The 21,949-nt window shown below is 35.8% G+C and overlaps 1 protein-coding gene and 1 pseudogene across 5 annotated transcripts in view; one reads left to right on the top strand and one right to left on the bottom strand.

Annotated features, from left to right (window-relative positions):
* GPHN (gephyrin) overlaps window positions 1-21,949 on the top strand; it is a 636,471-nt gene that overhangs the window by 128,226 nt on the left and 486,296 nt on the right. The gene's annotated exons all lie outside the window — the stretch shown is intronic.
* On the bottom strand, window positions 12,322-12,450 carry LOC129496508 (U4 spliceosomal RNA; annotated as a pseudogene).

Raw genomic sequence — 21,949 nt, 5'->3', positions numbered from 1 at the left:
AATGTTCTCAGCCTGAGCCTCTCTTTGTTGAAAAGCAAGAATACTAAGTGTTCAAGATGTTAATGGCTTATGTTTATAGATACACAGAAAAGGATTGGTAGAGAATTTAAAAAAAAAACTTTTTACAAGAAATTTGATGTTACTTAATGCTTTGTCTGTAATATCCTTAACACCATACCAAGTATCTGAATGTGACACACTGTTTTTTTTTCTTAAATATTTAATTTATTTATTCATGAGATAGACAGAGAGAGGGAGAGGGAGAGACACAGGCAGAGGGAGAAGCAGGCTCCACGTAGGGAGCCCGATGTGGGACTCGATCCCGGGACTCCAGGATCATGCCCGGGGCCAAAGGTGGCGCCAAACCGCTGAGCCCCCTGGACTGCCCTGTGACACACTTTGAAAAACACCACACCACACCATGTTGGTTTTATTTTTTTGACTTATACTATGTATGTATGTAATCTCTACACCCAACATGGAGCTCAGACTCAAAATCCCAGTATCAAAAATCCCACACTCCACCAACTGAGCCAGTCAGGTACCCTACCATGTTGTTTCTTAACTGATACCTCTCTTCAGATAATCTCCACAATAGCTTAAGATTCTATCAATGGGAAATGAATCTTCTATTTAATTCTCTAGAGCACTGAGTCCTATAACCAGTACAGAGTGGGCAGACACTTTATGACATGTTTAAGTGAACTGAAAAATGTCATTAAATCAGGCAATTTATTTAGAATAGTTGAATTCTTAGAGGTGAAAGAATCATGAGATCACTTATTACTTTAACATACTCATTTAAAGATATGAACATTAAGAATTACAGATATTAAGTAGCCAGCCTAATTTTCATATTTGCTTTTTAGTGACACTGAGTTTTCTTAATTCATTGTGAGAGCTCTCTATAAAGGCAGATGTCAAATTAATTGTTCAGGTCATGGTCTCAAGGTGTATGGCAGAAAAGTGGTCCAGTCATCCCAAACCATTTGCTGAAAAGACTGTCTTTTTCCCACTGTGTTTTCTCACTACCTTTATCAAAGATTAATTGGCCATATAACTGTACCTATATTTATAGGTGTTCAGTTCTGTTCCATTCAACTGTGTGTCTAATTTTGTGCCAGTACCATACCATACTATTTTGATTACTACAGCTTCACAGTATAACTTGAAGTCTAGAACCTTGATAGCTCCAATTTTATTTTGTTTACAAGATTATTATGGTTATTAAGGGTCTTCTGTGGTTCCAAACAAATATTAGAATTGCTCTAGTTCTGTGAAAAATGCTGTTAGTATTTTGATAGGGACTGCATTGAATGTGTAGATTAATTTCGTTGGCATAGACATTGTAACAATATTATGTTTTCCAACCCATGCGGATGGAATGTCTTTCCATTTCTTTGCGTCGTCTTCAGTTGCTTTCTTCAATGGTTTATTACGCTTTTCAGAGTACAAGTCTTTCACGTCTTGGTTTAGGTTTATTCTTAGGTATCTTATTATCTTTGGTGCAACTGTAAGTGAGCTTAATGGCTTAATTTCTCTTTCTCTGGCTTCATTGTATAGAAATGCAACAGATTTCTTTATGTTGATTTTGTATACTGGGACTTTACTGAATGCATTTATCAGTTTAGTAGATTTTTGGTGAAGTCCTTAGGGTTTTCTATATGCAGTATCATGTAATCTGCAAATAGTGAAAAATATTCCTCCTTCCTTACCAATTTGGATGCCTTTTATTTTTTGGTGTTGCCTGACAGCTGTGGCTAGAACTTCCATGCCAAGTTGAATAAAAGCGGTGAGAACAGACATCCTTGTCTTGTTCCTCACCTTAGGGAAAAAGGCCTCAGTTTCTTCACCATTGAGTATGATGTTAGCTGTGGGGTTTTCATATTAGGCCTTTATTATGTTGAAGTATGTTCTCTCTAAACCTACTTTGTTGAGGGTTTTTATCATGCTTGGGTATTGTACTTTGTCAAATGCTTTCTCTACATCTATTGAAATGATCATATGATCTTTATCCTTTCTCTTACTGAAGTGATGTAGCACATCAGTTGATTTGTGAATATTGAACCACCCTTCTTGCATCCCAGGAATAAATCCCACTTGATTGTGGTGAATGATTTTTCTTTTCTTTTCTTTTTTCTTTCCTTTCCTTTCCTTTCCTTTCCTTTCCTTTCCTTTCCTTTCCTTTCCTTCCTTTCCTTTCCTTTCCTTTCTTTCCTTTCCTTTCCTTTCCTTTCCTTTCCTTTCCTTTCCTTTCCTTTCCTTTCCTTTCCTTTCCTTTCCTTTCTTTTCTTTTTCTTCTCTTCTCTTCTCTTCTCTTCTCTTCTCTTCTCTCTCTTCTCTCTCTTCTCTCTCTCTCTCTCTCTCTCTGACGGATTGCTGGATTCAGTTTGCCAACATTCTGTTGAATATTTCTGCACCTATGTTCATCAGAGATATTAGCATGTAGTTCTCTTTTGGTTTGTGATGTCTTTCTCTGGTTTTGGTATCAGTAATGCTGGCCTCATAGAATGAACTTGGAAGTTTTCCTTCCTCTTCTGTTTTTCTGGAGAGGGTTGAAAAGAATAGGTATTAACTCCTCTTTAAGTGTTTTTGTCGAATTTGTGAAGCCATCTGGTCCTGGACTTTGGGCTGTTGGGAGCTTTTTGACTACTGATTCAAGTCATTACTGGTAATCGGCCTGTTCAAATTTCCTGTTTCTTCCTACTCCAGTTTTGGTAGGCTATACATTTCTAGGAATTTATCCGTTTCTTCGAGGTTGTCCAATTAGTTAATACATAATTTTTCATAATATTCTCTTACAGTCTTTTGTATATCCATAGCGTCAGTTTTTATTGCTCCTCTTTCATTTGTAATTTTGTGTGTTTGAGTCCTTCCCTGCCCCACCACCCGCCGTCCCCATCTTTCTCTCTCTCTTTTTTTTTCTAGATGAGTCTGGCCAGAGGTTTATCAATTTTGTTGATCTTTTCAAAGAACTGGCTCCCCGTTTCATGATCTGTTCTTTTGCTGTTTTAGCTTTGGTATCATTTATTACTGCATTAATTTTTATTATTTCCTTCCTTCTAATTGGTTTTGGGTTTTGTTCTTTTTCTAGGTAAGTCTGTAAGGTTAGGTTGTTTGAGATTTTCCTTGTTTCCTGTAGTAGGCCTATATTGCTAGAAACTTCCCTCTTAGAACAGCTTTGGCTGCATCTCAGAGTTTTGTTTTTGTTTTTGTTTTGTTTTGTTTTTGTAATATAAATTTATTTTTTATTGGTGTTCAATTTGCCAAGATATAGAATAACACCCAGTGCTCATCCCATCAAGTGCCCACCTCAGTGCCTGTCACCCAGTCACCCCCCACCCCCCGCCCACCTCCCCTTCCACCACCCCTAGTTCGATCCCGAGTTAGGAGTCTTTCATGTTCTGTGTTCTGTCTCCCTTTCTGATATTTCCACTCATTTTTTCCCCTTTCCCCTTTATTCCCTTTCACTATTTTTTATATTCCTCAAATGAATGAGACCATATAATGTTTGTCCTTCTCCGATTGACTTATTTCACTCAGCATAATACCCTCCAGTTCCATCCACGTCGAAGCAAATGGTGGGTATTTGTCGTTTCTAATGGCTTGCATCTCAGAGGTTTTGGACCATTGTGTTTTCACTTTTGTTTGTTTCCGTGTACTTTTTGATTTCTTCTTTGATTTCTTGGTTGATCTGTTCGTTGTTTAGTAGCATGTTATTTAACCTCCATATATTTGTGCTCTTTCCAGAGTTTTTCTTGTGGTGGGTTTCTAGTTTCATGGAATTGTGGTTAGAAAAGATGCTAGGTATGACTTCAGTCGTCTTCAGTCATTTCAAATTTGTTGAAGCTTGTTTCGTGGCCTAATATGTGATCTGTTCTGGAGACTGTTTCATGTGCACTTGAAAAGAATGTGTATTCTGCTGTTATAGGATGGAATTTTCCGAATCTATCTGTTAAATCCATCTGGTCCTGTGTGTCATTCAAAGCCACTGTTTCCTTGTTGGTTTTCTGTTTGGATGATCTGTCCATGGATGTAAGTGAGATGTTAAAGTCCCCTACTATTATCATGTTACTATCAATTAGTTCCTTGTTTTGTTATTAACTGTTTTATGTATTTGGGTGCTCCCATTTTGGGTGCAGAAGTGTTTACAATTGTTATATCTTATTGTTGGATTGTCCCCTTTATTATTATATCGGGTCCTTCTTTGTCTTTTGTTCCAGTGTTTGTTTTAAAGTCTGTTTTGTCTGATATAAGCACTGCTACCCCAGCTTTCTTTTTTTTTTTTTTAGATTTTATTTATTCATTCATGAGAGACACAGAAAGAGAGGCAGAGACATAGGCAGAAAGAGAAACAGGCTCCATGCAGGGAGCCCGATGTGGGACTCGATCCTGGGACTCCAGGATCACGCCCTGGGCCCAGATGCTCAACTGCTGAGCCATACAGGCATCGCCCAAGCTTTTTTTCACATCCATTTACATGATAAATGTTTCTCTGTCCCCTCACTTTCAACCTGCGGGTGTCTTTAGGCCTGAAATGAGTCCCGTAGGCAGCATCCAGATGGATCTTGGTTTTTTTGTCCATTCCATCACCCTGTGTCTTTTAATTGGAGTTGTTTAGTCCATTTTACATTTTAAAGTAATTATTGACAAGTATGTATTTCTTGCCATTTGTTGCCTGTTTCTTGGTGGGTTTTGTAGTTTGTTTCCCTATCTTTTCCTCTCTTTCTCTCCTTCATGACGATATACTTGGATTCCTTTCTCTGTATTCTTTTCATATCCACTAGTGCTGTTTGATTTGTACTCACCATCAGGTTTGTATATAACATCTTCTGCATATAGCAGTCCGCATTAAGTTGGTGGTCGCTTAAAATCAAACCCTTTCTTTACGCCTCTCCCCTCAACATTTTAGGTGTATGGGTGTCATATTTTACATCCTTTTGGGGGAGAAGGATTGGGGAGGAATCCCTTGACCAGTCTCTTACAGAAATACATATTTTGACTGCTTTTGTCTTTTTTCATTCTCTTACTCTCACTAATGGTCTTTCCTTTCCACTCAAAGACTCCCTTTTAACTTTTCTTGTAGGGCTGTCTTGGTGGTCATGAACTCCTTTAGGTTTTGTTTGCCTGAGAAACTCTTTATTGCTCCTTTTATTCTGAATGACAGCCTTGCTGGATAGAGTATCCTTTCAGCGGTTTGAATATATCATGCCATCCTCTTCTGGCCTGAAAAGTCAGCTTAAAAATCCACCGATAGCTTTATAGAGTTTCCCTTATATGTAATGGTCTTCTCTTGCTGATTTAATTTTTTTTTCTTTAGAACTACTTTTTTGCCATTTTGATTACCATGTGTCTTGGTGTGGACCTTCTTGGGTTGATTTTGTTGGGGGAACCTCTGTGCCTCCTGCATTAGGATATCTGTTTCCTTCTCCAGATTAGGAAAGTTCAGCTATTATTTCTTCAAATAAGTTTTCTGCCTCCTCTCTCTCTCCTTCTTCTGGGATCCCTATAAAGTGACACGTATTACATCTGATGGAGTCACTGAGTTCCCTAAATCTATTCAGTTTTGCTTATTTTCCCCCCTCACTTATTAATTACTTTCCATTACTCTGTCTTCTAGTTCATTAATTCATTCTTCTGCTTCTTCCAGCCTGCCATTTATTCCATTTTGTGTATTCTAAATGTCCCTTATTGTGTTCTTCGTCTGATTGGTTCTTTTTTTTACATTTGTTAAGGACCTCACTGACACACTCTACTCTTTTTCTAAGGGTCTTCATGCACTCTTAGAGTGGAGCCAGCTGATTTTTAAAGTTCCCGGCTTTAAGTCCTGCTTTGTAGTAAGCACTCATGAAATTTGGACCCTCTTTGTTTCAAGCCAAAAGATGGTGTGATTTCATTTACCTTTGTAGGCTGTTTAGTGTGCTTTCTGTTTTTTTCTTCATATCCATGATTCCCTCCATCTGTTGACAGATCTGTGGGGTTTTGCTTCCCTGCAATTATTATTGCTGTCTGTGTGTTCTCTTCTTTATACTTAGTTGTGGAGTTTATTTAGTAGTCTTTGGGTCCTTTTCTGGATATTTTGCCATGGTATAAATATTACCTAGTTTTATCTGTATGACAAGGTGAGTTAGGGTCCCTCTATTCTTTCATCTTCCCTGGAAGTCCCAGGATGGTATATCTTCATTTAACAATTTTTGAAGCTTTTTAAACTGATTTGTGTGCAGCACTTATTTATACAACTTTATTTTATCTTTTTATAATTAACATATTTTGTTTGATATTCAGGGCAAGCCTATGAGTTCTGATAGGATATATATAATTGTCCCCATTGTATAGATGATGATCCTCATGCCTAAGTAGTTAGGATGCTTGTACAATATCAATCTAGATATTTGCCTATCACTGTGATTTGAAAAGAGACCACCTGCCTTAAGATGCAGTTTGTTTCCATTGCTCCAGGTTACTTTTCATATGGTTCAGGAAAAAAATCCAATGCTTACATATAATTAAAATCAAATTATGAAAAGAGTTATTATTTAGTTATGAATGACTAAAACTCCAGCACAAAAGATCTAGTAATTCGATGATAAAAAAAGTAAAGAACTTGAATAGACATTTGTTCAAAAAAGAAATACAGTTGGCCCACAGACATTTGAAGAGATTCTTAATATTTCCATTTGTAAAATGGGAATCAAATCATGGTGACATAATCCCTCCCACTCACTGCGATCGTTGTTTTACAAAATCCCAAACCCCAGATAATGACAGGTGTTGGTGAGGAGGTGGAGAAATTGGAATCCTAATGCAGTGCTGTTGGTAATGCTAAATGGTGTAGCCTCTGTGGAATATGATACGCCAATTCCTCAAAATATTAGAAATAGATTTACCGTATGACCAGCAATTCGACTTCTGAATGCATATCCAAAGAAATTGAAAGTAGGGTCTTGAAGAAATATGTACACATCTGTGTTCAAAGCAGCGTTATTCTACTGCATGTGAGTCGCTCATTCAGTTAAGTATGTTCGTCTTGATTTCAGCTCAGATCCTGTTTTCAGGGTCTTGAGACCTAGCCTACATTAGGCTTTGTTGACCATGTTTGAGATTCTCTCTTCCTCTGCCCCTCCCCCTGCACTCATGCTCTCTTTCTCATTCTCTGTTTTAAATAAAACAAATCATTTTTAAAAATTATTTATATGAATAATAGTGAAAGGGAATATAAGGGAAGGGAGAAGAAATGTGTGGGAAATATCAGAAAGGGAGACAGAACATAAAGACTCCTAACTCTGGGAAATGAACTAGGGGTGGTGGAAGGGGAGGAGGGCAGGGGGTGGGGGTGAATGGGTGATGGGCACTGAGGGGGACACTTGACAGGATGAGCACTGGGTGTTATTCTGTATGTTGGTAAATTGAACACCAATAAAAATTAATTTATTAAAAAAAATAAAAGACCTGGTTTTGAAAAAAAATTATTTATTCATGAGAGATACAGAGAGAGAGAGAGAGAGAGAGAGAGAGAGAGAGGCAGAGACATAGGCAGAGGGAGAATCAGGCTCTGTGCAGGGAGTCTGATCTGTGACTTGATCCCAGGACTCTAGGATCATATCCTGAGCCAAAGGCAGACGGTCAATCAGTAATCCACCCAGGCATCCCACAAATCTTTTTTTAAAAAGTGCAGCATTATTTCCATTGGCCTGTAGGTGGAATCAGCCCAGATGTTCACCAGCAGATGAATCTATAAAGAAAATATGTTATATACATACAGTGGGCTTTTTATTCTGTTTGAAAAGGAAGGAAATTCTAGCACATTATAGCATAGATGAACCTTTAGGACATTATTATGCTAAATAAACAAGCAAGTCAAAAAGTCCAGTATTAATCCACTTATATGAGATTCGTAGAGTAGTCAAAATCTCATAGAAAGGTAGAAAATGGTGGATGCCCGAGGATAAGGGCAGAGAAAAATGAGGAATTGTTGCTTAATGGACATAGAGATTCAGTTTTGCGAAAATGAAAAGTTTTCTGTGATTCATTGCACAGCAATGTAAATACATACTTTGTAATAAAAACACATATTCACATTTTAAATAAAAATTTAAGAATTAAGAAAATGAATAAATGTGAATCAAAACATGTTAACCCTCCAAAGCTTCACAGTATAATTAAAATAAAATTTAAGTATTTTTTGAAAGATTATAAACTGTGCAGTAAATGTACACCTGGTTCTGATAGATGTGCTTCTTCTGTTCTATAAAGGATCTTTAAATTTTTACAAGAAACCAAATATTGGTGGATGTATAGTGGAGTCAAAATATTTTATGAAATATTTATTTGTATATTAAATGAATACGTGAAGATTTTTTTATGTATTTTGGAGAGTGCGAGCGAGAATGCATGAGCGGGGGGAGGGGCAGAAGGAGAAGCAGACTCCCCCCACTGAGCTGGGAGCCCAATGTCAGGCTTGATCTCAGGACGCTGAGATCATGATCTGGGTTGAAGACAGATGTTTAACCTGCTGAGCCACCCACACAATCAATAAATGAATTAAAAAAAAAACTAAATATCTTTAAGAGATTGGTAGCTTGATTTAAGATAATTTGGAATGGTAGTCAACTTGTAAATCTGAATGAATTTGCTGTTACTTGTATTTCTCAATTCTGTTACATTGAAACTGTTGATAATGTGATACCAGAAGGTTAAGAATCGGCATCCCTGTGTGGCGCAGCGGTTTAGTGCCTGCCTTTGGCCCAGGGCGTGATCCTGGAGACCTGGGATCGAATCCCACGTTGGGCTCCCGGTGCATGGATCCTGCTTCTCCCTCTGCCTATGTCTCTGCCTCTCTCTCTCTCTCTCTCTCTTCTCTCTCTCTGTGACTATCATAAATAAATAAAAATTTAAAAAAAAGGTTAATATTCATGATTTAATGTTCTGTATATCAATCAGTTGTTCTTGGAAGGAGATAACCCAAATGTTATTGGGTCTTAGAGAGGAATTCATGATTGCAAATAGTTGTAAATGACGAAATAATGAAGAGAGGAGAGTTTTTAACTCTGGACCTTCAGAGACTCTTTTGGAGTGGGTTGAAGTTTACATTATTCAGTACAAAATGAATTGGAGAAACAGAGCTCCTTCGAAGATGATTTGGGATTTGCATGTTTCAGCGACTTTTACTTAAAGGAATCCATACTGATGATGGGGAGAGATCCTTTTTGGGGGAGAGATATTTAAGAAAAGCCACATATTCATAAAATGTTGAAAAACAGAATTATAATATTCTTGAAAATATGCAATAATGACATGCATGATATTCAAAGAAACTTTGTGGAAGTTCTAGTATTTAAAAAAAAATAAAACTCCCTACATGTTTCTGATGCACATTATGATTTAGAGAACATTGTACCTTGCTACACTCTTAAGTTGATTACAGCAAATATGACTCTTAAGTTTTTAGAATATAGTGTATAACTGGGACATTTTCTCAGAGGATCTTCTTGTGATTGATCATTTTACTCTATTGCTTGATATCTGTGAGATTTGTCTTTAAGAAGAGATGGAGGTGAATTCTTGCTGAGCCTTCAGTACCTATTTGAGAAAGCTCCTAACTGCTTAAAATGTTTTGCAAGTTAGGTTTTGTTTTGTTTTGTTTGTATTCAGAAGTCTTGGACTGGTTTCTTTTCTATGTGAACTGACAGTAGGTGGAGCTTTTTATTTATTTTTTTATTATAAATTATAATCTATTAAATTCTGCAAATTATAAGCAGATTAACACACACACACATAAACACAGGATAGTTATTATGAGAGGCACCCAGTAAACTTTAGTGCAAGTGAGTACTAGACTTATCTCTGGAAACCAAGACAAAGTGGGGACAAAAAATATGTTCTGTAGATCTCATTATCTGATCAAAAGAATCACATCAGTTTTTTAGGAGAGTCAAACTTCTCAAAAAAAGTTTATGAGTAATATTTAATATGAAACATTTTATAAAGCCTAATAAAGAGTAAATTTAGGTATGCATTTTTTAAAATTTCTTTTTAGTGGAGTTCAATTTGCCAACATATAGCATAACACCCAGTGCGCATCCCATCAAGTGCCCCCCTCAGTCCCCATCACCCAGTCACCCCAACCCCTGCCCACCTCCCTATCCACCACCTCTTGTTCATTTCCCAGAGTTAGGAGTCTCTCATGTTCTGTCACCCTCTCTGTTATTTCCCACTCATTTTCTCTCCTTTCTCCTTTATTCCCTTTCACTATCTATTTTTTATATTAAGTATGGATTTTTAAAAAAGATATATTTATTTATTCATGAGAGATACACAGAGAGAGGGGCAGAGACATTGGCAGAGGGAGAAGCAGGCTTCTTGCAGGGAACCTGATGTGGGACTTGATCCTGGATCCTGACATCTCCCCACCCCCCAAGCCGAAGGCAGACGCTCAGCTGCTGAGCCAACCAGACCCCCTAATTATGGATTTATAAAAAACATGTAAATTTTTTATCACTTTTACTATTATGCTTTTGTAAGATGAGCAGCAGAGGTTTTTCTTGAGAAAGATTTGAATTTTTTTAAATTTTAAAAAATATTTATTTGAGAGAGAGAGCAGGCAGAGGGGTAGAAGGAGTTGACAAGGGAGAGAGAGTCTCCATAGACTCCCCACTGTGCATGGAGCCTGATGTGGTGCTGCATCCCAAGACCCTGAGATCATGACCTGAGCCGAAACCACGAGTTGGACGCTTAATCAACTGAGCCAACCAAGTGCCCCTTGAATATTTCTAAATACATGCAGACATATTTGACCTGAAAAGAGACAGTTTTGCCTAAGAAAGAGTAAAGTTGTTTTTTGAAGTATTATAAAACATGGCAATGTATATACAGTTTATGAATTTTGTCCAGCGAATTTTCACAAAGGACACCGTTGTAACCAGTATTTATTTATTTATTTTAAAGATTTTATTTATTCATTCATGAGAGACATAGAGATTGAGAGGCAGAGACACAGGCAGAGGGAGAAGCAGGCTCCATGCATGGAGCCCGAAGCGGGACTGGATCCTGGGACTCCAGGATCACTCCCAGGGCGGAAAGCAGGCGCTAAACTGCTGAGCCACCTAGGTTTCCCTGTAATCAGTATTTAGATTATGAAGTAGAAAATTAAATTCATATATCCTCTTATGTCCCATCCAGTTTCTCCCCTACTCTAAGACATACTGCTATCCTGACTTCTAACAGGAAATTTTATTGTTTGTTGTTTGTTTTTGAATTTTATATAAATAGACTCATACGGTGTTATTGTGTCTGGCTGCTTTCACTCAACTTTCTTTTGCCAGGTTCATTCATATTCTTCATGTTTTAGTATTCCATTGTGTGAATATACCACAATTTGTTTAAGTTGGTCAGCTTGTATTTACTTTACTAATAGTGCCAAAAGTCCCTTATTTTTATGTACTTTTCAATTTGTCCATCTGTCCTTTTCTGTATCCGTCAATTCATCTTACTTACATATTTTGAATTTGCAGATATCAGTTGACTTAGACCTAATACCTTAGGCATGTATATCTTTAATTATAATTTTAAGATTTGTTTCAAGTTTTGGTATTTTCGGAGATAAATTTTACAAATAGTGAAGTACAAAAATTGAAACATATCATTTGATGAGTTTTGAGAAATGCATTCATCTATGTAATCTAACTCCTTTCCTTTTAAGAAACATTATTATCACCCCTGAAAGCTTCCTTCATTCCTTTTTCTCAGTTAGTCCCTGCTCTTACCCCTTGAAGTCAACCATTATTGTGATTTTTTTCACCTTTTACTGGTTTTATGAAAGTATAACTTCATATAAATGGACTCAGACCGTATGTACTCTTTTGGGCAAGACTTTTCTCACTCAGCTTAATGTCTTTAAAATTCATTAATGTTCCATGTATCCTTTCTTTTATTGTTGAATGGTGTTTCCATTATAGACTACAGCACAGTTTTTAATCAATTATCTTCTTTAAAAATTTTTTCTTTTAGAGATAGTGAGCAAGAGTGAGCAGGTAGTACAGAGGGAAAAGGAGAGGGAAAGAATTCTAAGCAGTCTCCACACCCAGCATGGAGCCCAACGTGGGGCTCGATATCAGAACTCTGAGATCATGACCTGAGCTGAAATCAAGAGTCGGTTGCTTAACCGACTGAGCCACCCAGGCACCCCTAACCCTTTCTCTTATTGATGGACCGCCTGGACTTTAGTTTGGTTTATTATGAATAAAAGTATTATAGAAATTTTTATACATGCTTTCTTGGCCATATACTTTGATTTCTTTTGGGTTAATACTTATGAGTAGAATTACTGTACACATGTTCAGTTTTATAATAATCCTTTTGCAAAATGGCTTTACCATTGGGAGAAATTTTCAATAGCAATAATTGTGTCTCAGATAAACCTCATTGGCTATGATACTGCCATTGCACAAAGCTTGGCTTTACCATTTTATACACTTACCAACAAGGTATGCGTGTTCTAGTTGTTTTGCAAACTGGTCAGCATTTGGTTTTACCAGTCTTCTTTATTTTAGCCATTTTGTTTGGTTTGTGGTAGTATTGAATTATAGTTTTAATTTGTATTTCTCTGATGATTAATGATGTTGACCCATCATGTGTCTCTTCTCCTCCTCCCCATGGACTTATTGGTTGTTTGTGTAGCTTCATTTGTGAAGTATATACTCATATTTTTTACTTAGTTCTTTTATTTATGAGTTCCTTTTATATTCTAGATACTTGTCCTTTATCAGATATATGATTTGCAAATATTTTCTCCTGATTTGTGATTTGCCTTCATAGTATTCTTTTGAAGCGCAGTGTTAAATTTTTGGTTGTCTGTTTTATGAACTTTTTTCTTTTACAACTATACTTTTTTGTGTCCCTTCTACAATGGTTACCTTAAAGTTGCAAAGACATTTTAACATGGTTAAAATGGTTTAAAATGATTAAAATCGTTTATGGTTTTCTTTCTTTATTTAAATTCAGTTTGCCAGCATATAGTATAACACCCAGTGCTCATAACATCACAGGCCTTTCTATTTAGACCTATGACTCATTATTACCATTATTATTTTTAATCCAAGATTTAATGAAAGGCCATATATTCTTTTAGTTGTCAAATTCTTTAGTCTCCTTTAAAATAGAACAGTTCCTCCTCTTTTTTTTTTATTATTGAGGTATAATTTGCATACAATGTTACCTTAGTTTTAGGAATAAAACATTAATTTGACTGTTTAGTACATAACCCAAGTGATCACCGCAGTAAGTGTAGTTATCATCTGCCACTATACAACATTATTGCAATATTATTGACTATATTCCCTATGCTGTACTGTTCAACTCTGTGACTTATTTATTTTATAACTGGAAGTTTGTACCTCTTAATCCCCTTTATCTAGTTCATCTACTCCCCAGCCAACTTCCCTCTGGCAACCACCAGTTTGTTCTCTGTGTTTAAGCGTCTGTTTTGTTTCTTTGTTTTGTTTTTTTAAATTCTACGTATAATGAAATTAGATGGCCTTTGGCTTTCTCTGACTTCTTTTTTCCCCTTTTTTCCAAGTTTTTATTTAAATTTCAGGGATCCATGGATGGCTCAGCGGTTTGTCGCCTGCCTTCAGCTCAGGGCGTGATCCTGGAGTCCCGGGATCGAGTCCCATATCGGGCTCCCTGCATGGAGCCTACTTCTCCCTCTGCCTGTATCTCTGCGCCTCTCTCTCTCTCTCTCTCTGTCTCTCATGAATAAGTAAATAAAATCTTTAAAAAAAATAAATTTCAGCTATTTAGCATATAGTAGAATATTAATTTCAGGAGTTGAATTTAGTGGTGCCTCATATAACACTCAGTACTCATCACAAATGCCCTCCTTAATACCCATCACCCATTTAATCCACCCACTGCCTGCCTCTTCTCCAGCAACCCTCTGTTTTTTCTCTATTGTTAAGAATCTGTTTTATGGTTTTCCTCTTTCTCTATCATTTTCCCCAATGTTCATCTGTTTGGTTTCTCGAATTCCACATGTGAATTAAATCATATGATATTTGTATTTCTTTGACTGACTGACTGACTTCGTTCAGCATAGTATACTCTAGCTCCCTTCCTGTTGTTGCAAATGGCAAGATTTCATTCGTTTTGATGGCTAAGTAATATTCTATTGTGTTTATATACCACATCTTTATTCATTTATAAGCTGATGGACATTTGGGCTGTTCCCATATGCTGTGCTAAACATTGAGGTACATGTGACTTTTCAAATTAGTATTTTTATATCCTTTGGGTAAATACCTTGTAGTGCAATTGCCTGATCTTAGATTAGTTCTATATTTAACTTGAGGGACCTGCATACTGTGGTCTAGAATGGCTGTACCAGTTTACAATTCCCACCAGCAGTGTAAGAGGGTTCTCCTTTCCCTGAATCCTTGCCAACATCTGTTGTTTCTTATCTTGATAGTTTTAACCATTCTGACAGGTGTGTGGTGATATCTCATTGTAGTTTTATTTTGTATTTTCCTGGTGATAAGTGATGTTGAACGTCTTTTCCAGTCTATTAGCCATCTGTATGTCTTTGGAAAAATTACTATTCATGTCTTCTGCCCATTTCTTAACTGAATTATTTGTTTTTTGGTTGTTGAGTTTGATGAATTCTTCATAGATTTTAGATACTAAACCTTTATCATGTTGTCATTTGCAGATATCTTATCTCATTCCATTTCAAATTATTCATGAATTATTTCTGGGGTAATGTTTTAATGTCAGTTCCTTTACAACCTTTCATCCAGTGTTTTATCATCCATTTACAATTACTTCCTGTATCAGTTTTTACTTTGAAGGTTGGTAACTGATAATTTTCTAATTCTATTATTGTTTCTACAGTTATTGTTAACATTCCTCTATAAGGAAGAAATTTTTGTTTTGCCCCATTTCTCCTTTATCTGTGTTTAGTCATGAGTGTTTCTTTTTTTAAATTACAGGTTTCATAATTGTTATATCATTGTTTATTCTGATTTTTAAATTATTCAAAATTAGTGCACAGTGGTCCTTCAGGTTGACTTCTGTATCATTTTGATATGTTCTTTATTGTGTTTGAGCATTTTTAATCTTTATCTCACAAGGTGATATTTTGGTTTCACTTGTTTTTCTGCCATAGGCCTGGAATTAGACATTTCTTCAGGGTACTAGATGTCATTTTTACTGAGCATAGAGCCCTTGGCATTTTCAGTAGACACAGTAAAAAGAAAATTAAAAATTATGAAAATCATGAATTCATACTGAAACCTAAAATACAGTTCAGAGTCACATGGTTTTTCTTTTGTTACTTCTTCTATATTTGCATCTCCATTCTTCACAGAGACTCCTGGCTCTCACTTTTTTCTTTTGTTTTGTACTGGTAGGCTATTAATTTGAGTTATGGCTAGCTTAGTGTCTGTATTCTTATCTTTTCATCATCATTTGATATAATGTTTTGAATATACAACATTAAAATGGTTCAAATACTAAGACTATATCTAAAATTACACTTAGAGACCTCTCAGTCTTTTCCCTATCAATTCTACCCTGTTATTTTACATTCTGTGTAGGGATCCAATTTCATTTTTTGGTTAATCTTTCATATGTTTCTTTTTCTCAGGAGTAAACAGATTCTTAGGCATTATCTATACTTACCTTTCTTTTTATTTGAAAGTAGCATCAATAACCTTTTGCAGCTTGCTTATTTCACATATTACTATTTCCTGGAAATCACTCTGATCACTTTATGGAGAACTTTCATGTATTTTACAGCTGCATAATATTCTGTTGTGTGGAATTATCACAATTAATTTAACCAGTGTTTTATATGTGCAGTATTTTGCATTTTTAAATAAGTGAATATATATTTAAGACGTATAAGTGAATATATATTTACTTATTTAAAACATATATATACATATATATGTTTTTCTATTGTTGGAAGTATATCTTTTTTGTGCTTTCCCAGAGCAGGGTTATTGAATCAAATGACAGATCCTCATAAACTCTTGTTATATATGGTTAAATCCTCCATCATAAGAATTGTAACGTTCTGTATTCTCACCTGCAGTGTAGGAGAGTAAATTCATTCTTACAGCCTATGGAGCAAAGTAACATTGCCAAGCATAATATAATAATAATAATGTTAGATGAATGGCAGTATCCCAATTATTAATAATAATAATAATAATAATGTTAGATGAATGGCAGTATCCCAATTTAGCTTTAATTTGCATCATCTTTTTTAAGTGAAGTTAAACATTATTTCATATATTAAGGTGGTATTGAATATCTTATTCTAAACACTCTGGTCAGGACGCCTGAGCGGGGTCTGCCTTCGGTTTGGGGCATGATCCTGGAGTGCAGGGATTGAGTCCCACATCGGGGTCCCCGCATGGAGCCTGCTTCACCCTCTGCCTGTGTCTCTGCCTCTCTCTGTGTCTCATGATAAATAAATAAAAATCTTTAAAAAAAAAAACACCTGGTCATGTTTTATTTTTTTTTCTTTTTGATTTTTAAGGGTAATTGAAACAGGGATATTAGCACTTAATCTAGAATCTATTTAAAATAGTTTTTTCTGATTTCTTTTTTCTTTTTTTTCTTTTTTATCAGTTCCTGGAATACTTTAGCTTCACAAAAGTTTTTTTTTTTTTTTTAAGATTTTACTTATTTATTCATGAGAAACACACACACACAGAGAGAGAGAGAGAGAGAGAGAGAGAGGCAGAGAGGCAGAGGGGCAGAGGGAGAATCAGGCTCCCTGTGGGGGGAGCCCAACGTGGGACTCAACCACGTCCTGGGCCTAAGGCAGGTGCCAAAATGCTGAGCCACCCAAGGATTTCTGTCTTTTTGTTTCTTTTTAAAACTAGTTGAATAGGGGATCCCTGGGTGGCGCAGCGGTTTAGCGCCTGCCTTTGGCCCAGGGCGCGATCCTGGAGACCCGGGATCGAATCCCACGTCGGGCTCCCGGTGCATGGAGCCTGCTTCTCCCTCAGCCTGTGTCTCTGCCTGCCCCCCCCCCCCCTCTCTGTGACTATCATAAATAAATAAATAAATAAATAAATAAATAAATAATTAAAAAAAATAAAACTAGTTGAATATATTGATCTTTTATTGCCTCTGGATTTTGAAATATCTTTATAGAACTTCTGATTCCCGGGGTATAAAGGAATTCATCTTTGTATTTTAACAGCTTTATTGATGTATAATTTACACATCATAAAATTCATTTAGGGTGCATTTTAGTACATACAGTAGTCTTTAGTATATTCAGTGTTGAGTAGATAACAAAGTTACTGTACCATTACCACTATCAATTTTAGATTATTTTTACACTCAGAAGAAAAACTTTGTACTCATTAACAGTATCCCCTATTTCCCCTCCTCTTCTTAAGCCATAGTCAATTCTTCATCTACATTCTGTCTTTGTATATTTGCCTACGCCGGACTTTGCATATAAAGGAATCAATATAATATGTGGCCTTTCTGCGTTGACTTCTTTCACTTAGTATAATCCATGTTGTATCATTTATCATTTATCATGTATCATTTATTTTATTGCTAAATAATAATTTATGTATTTTATGTCATATATCATACTTTGTTTATTCATTCATCAGTTGAGTGAAATTATTTCTACTTTTTGGTCATTTTGAATAATACTGCTATGAATATTTGCATAGATGTTTTTGCATATACATATGCAAATATATTTTCATTTCTGTTGAGTGTATACCTGGGTGTGTAATTACTGGGTTATATGGTGATACTAACTTTCTGAGGCACTACTAATTTGTTTTCCAAAATGGCTGCATGATTTGAGATTTCCACCAGCAATGTATGAGGATTCCAGATTCTCCACATTCTCATGGACACTTATCTGATTTTTTAATTGTAGTCATTCTAATTGCTCTACAATTTTATTTTATTGTAGTTGTGATTTTCATTTTCTTGATGATGATGGGCATGTTTTCATGTATAACTGGCTCATCATCCTTTAGTCATTGTTTAATTGTGTTGTCTTTTTAACCTTTTTGTTTTGAATTCTAGTTTAGTTAACATACAGTGTTGTATTAGTTTCAATTGTACAGTAGAGAGATTCAGCAATTTCATACATCATTTGGGTTGTCTTTTTATTGTTGAATTGTAAGATTATATTTTCTGGATATTACTTTATAAGATATATGACTTCCAGATATTGTCTCACATTCTCTGCATTTGTACTTTTACTTTCTTGGTGTTATACAAAGCATGAAATTTTTAAGATTTTTGAGATATCTAATTTATCTATTCTTTTGTTGCTTTTGGATATGTCTAAGAAACCATTACCTAATCCAAAGTCGCAAAGATATACTTTTGTGTTATTTTTCAAGAGTTTTTTAGTTTTAGGTTCCCATGTTAAGTTTTTTTTTAACCATTTTGAGTTAATTTTTGTGTGTAGTGTAAGGTAGTAATCTGCCTTTTTGCTTGTGGACATCCAGTTGTCATATTAACATCTGTTGAAAAGATTCTTTTCTCTATTGAACTGTCTTGGTACCTTTATTTAAGATTAATTGACATTAACTGTCAGGGTTTATTTCTGTACTTTAATTCTATTGCTCTGTATGTCTGTATTCCTGGTCGGCATCCTTACCTTTTGCTTATCAGTGGGAAAAGAAATTGCTTACTAGTGATTCAGAAAGGAGGAGGAGAAACATGGTGGTATACCCAATGATGATTCCACTTCCTCGTGGGATCAAGGAGGCCCTAGGGAATTTATATTCTCCCCTTCTCTATTCCAGAAATCTGTAGCCCTATGGTAAGGCCTCTCTGGCCCAGCATTGCCTATGACTGAGGGGATGCTTTTCTAATTCTGAGTTTTTTCCAGTTTGGGCCAAATAGAAACAAAGCTGCTGTGAACTTCTGAGTACAAGTTTTGATGTGAGGGGGATCCCTGTGTGGCTCAGCAGTTTGGCGCCTGCCTTTGGCCCAGGGCATGATCTGGAGTCCTGGGATCGAGTCCCATGTCGGGCTCCTTGCATGGAGCCTGCTTCTCCTTCTGCCTCTGTCTCTCTCTGCCTCTCTCTCTCTCTCTCTCTCTCTCTCTCTGTGTGTGTGTGTGTCTCTCATGAATGAATAAATAAAATCTTTAAAAAAAAAAGTTTTGATGTGAGCAGTCTTTATTTCTCTAGTATAAATGGTCAGGAGTGCAGTTTCTAGGTTGCATAAGAATGCTGTATACTTAGTTCTTAAAGTAACTGCCAGACCATATTACTGAATGCTATACAGTTGTATGTTCCCATTAGCTAAGTAGGAGTGACTCAGTTCCTTTACAACCTCACAAGCATTTTTGTCATTATTTTTTATTCTAGTTTTCTGATAATTGTGTAATACCATCTTTTCATGGTTTTAAATTACATTTCCTAATGGCTAAAGATGTTGAACACATTTTCCATATGTGTATCCTCTTGTGTGAAATGTCTTTTCATGTTTTGTGTCCATTTTACTGTTAAAATATTTCATTTTTTCCTGTTGAAGTTTGAGAGTTCTTTATGTATTTCAGATACCAGTCTTTTGCTGGATATGTTGTTTGCAAATATTTTCTTTCTTTTTATAATTTTTGTTTTCTCCTTCCTAATAGGATTTTTCATACAGTAGTTTTCTTGTTTTTTGTTTTTGTTTGTTTTGTTTTGGTAGGGGGAGAAAAAAGAGGAGGGGCATAGGGAGAGAGAAAGAATCTTTTTTTTTTTTTTAAGATTTTATTTATTTATTAATGAGACACACACACACACACACACACACACACACACACACACAGAGACAGGCAGAGGGAGAAGCAGGCTCCATGCAGGGAGCCCAACGTGGGACTCGATCCTGGGACTCCAGGACCACACCCTGGGCCGAAGGCAGGCGCTAAACTGCTGAGCCACCCAGGGATCCCCAGAAAGAGAGACTCTTAAGCAGACTCCATGCCTGGTGTGGAGCCCAACACATGGTTTGGTCCCATAATCCTAAGCTCATGACTTGAGCTGAAATCAAGAGTCGGACACTTACTCAATTAAGTCACCAGATACCCCAACATAGAAGAAGTTCTTAATTTTGATGGAATATAGTTTATATTTTCCTTTATGGATGGTACTTTTTGTGTTAAACCTTAAGAATTCCTAGCCTGACCCTAAGATTTTCTCGTTACTTTTTCTTTCTAAAATTTGTATAGTTTTACATTTCACATTTAAGTCCATGATCCATTTTGAGTTACTTTTTGCCTATGGATGTCCACTTGCTCCAGCACCATTCGTACAGGTCTGTCTTTTCTTCATTGAATTGCTTTTGCATTTTTGTCAATTCCGACTTGAGCATATTTGTGTTAGTCTGTTTCTGGGTCCTCTATTCTGATTCATTGATAGATGTGTTTATCCTTTTGTTAATACCAAACAGTTATTACTGTATATAAGTTTTGAAATTTAGAGGAATGATTTCTCCCATTTAGTTCTTTTAAAAAATATTTTTGGCTATTCTAATTCCTTTGCCTTTCCATATGAATTTTTTTTCCATATGAATTTTTGAATAATATTGTCTGTGTGTACACAAAACTCACTGAGATTGGGATAGGAAGCCTGCTAAATCTATGTATCAATTTGAGGAGAATTGGTGTCTTTACTGTGTTTAGTCTTTTAGTCCGTGAACAACGTGTGTTTTTCCATTTATTAGATCTTAGATTTCTTTCACCAGCAATTTGTAATTTTCAGTATAGAAGTCTTATATACAGGATTTGTAGATATATATGTGTGTGATTTTGTTTTCTTTTGTACAGTTGTGAATGGTATTTTTTAAATTTCAAGATTCATGTTTATTTTTAATTTTTTTTATTGAAGTTCGATTTGCCATCATGTAGTATAACATCCAGTGTTCATCCCATCAAGTGCCGTCCTCAGTGCCTGTCACCCCGTTATCCCATCCCCCTGCCCGTCTTCCCTTCCACTACCTTCTGTTCGCCTCACAGAGTTAGGAATCTCTCATGTTTTCCATGGCTAGTATATAGAATATCAATGGATTTTTATATGTTGATCTTATATCCCAAGATATTAATGAACTCATTTATCAGTTCAAATATCTTTGATATTTGTGTAAATATTAATGAAGTCATTAATCAGATCAAGTATCTTTGATATTTGTGTAAATTTTCTGTGTTAATAATCCTGACACCTGCATGCAATAAAGGACAGTTTACTTCCTTCTTTCCAATTCTATATACGTTTTACTTTATTGCCTTCTTGCACTGGCTAAATATTCCATTATTTCACTGAATAAGAGTGATGAGAGCCAGCCTCTTTGTTTTGTCCCTGAACTTTAAGGGAAAGCATTCAGTCTTTTTACCATTAAGAATGATGTTAGCTGGGGGTGCATGGCTGGCTTAATCGATAGAACATGCAACTCTTAATCTTGGATTTTGAGCTCCATGTTGGGTGTAGAGATTCCTTAAAAAAATAAAATCTTTAAAAAAAAAGTTAGATGAAGATTATTATAAATGCTGTTTATCGAGTTAAGGGATTTCCCTTTATTCATTTTCATTTTTGATATCTTTTATCATAGAGGGGTGTTGAATGTTGTATAGTTTTTTTTCTGCTTCAATTATATAATCATGTGATTGTACTTTTTTAGTCTGTTTTTATATTGGATTACATTGGTAGTTCTTCAAATATTGAATCAGCCTTACATCCCTTGAATGAACCCCATTCAGTCTTGGTGTAGAATTATTTTTTTCTATTGCTGAATTTGATTTGCTAACATATTGTTAAGGATTTTGGAGTCTGTATTCACGTGGGAAATAAATGTTGTTTTTTTAAAATTTTTTATTTTATTTTTTGGTACCTTTGTCATATCTGGTTTCTGCATCAGGGTAGTAGTAGCTTCATATAATCAATTTGGAAGTATTCCTTTCTCTTACTTTTAG

Source organism: Nyctereutes procyonoides, unplaced genomic scaffold, assembly GCF_905146905.1.
Source record: "Nyctereutes procyonoides isolate TBG_1078 unplaced genomic scaffold, NYPRO_anot_genome, whole genome shotgun sequence".
NCBI lineage: Eukaryota > Metazoa > Chordata > Mammalia > Carnivora > Canidae > Nyctereutes > Nyctereutes procyonoides.
This window is presented reverse-complemented; position numbering and strand designations above follow the sequence as displayed.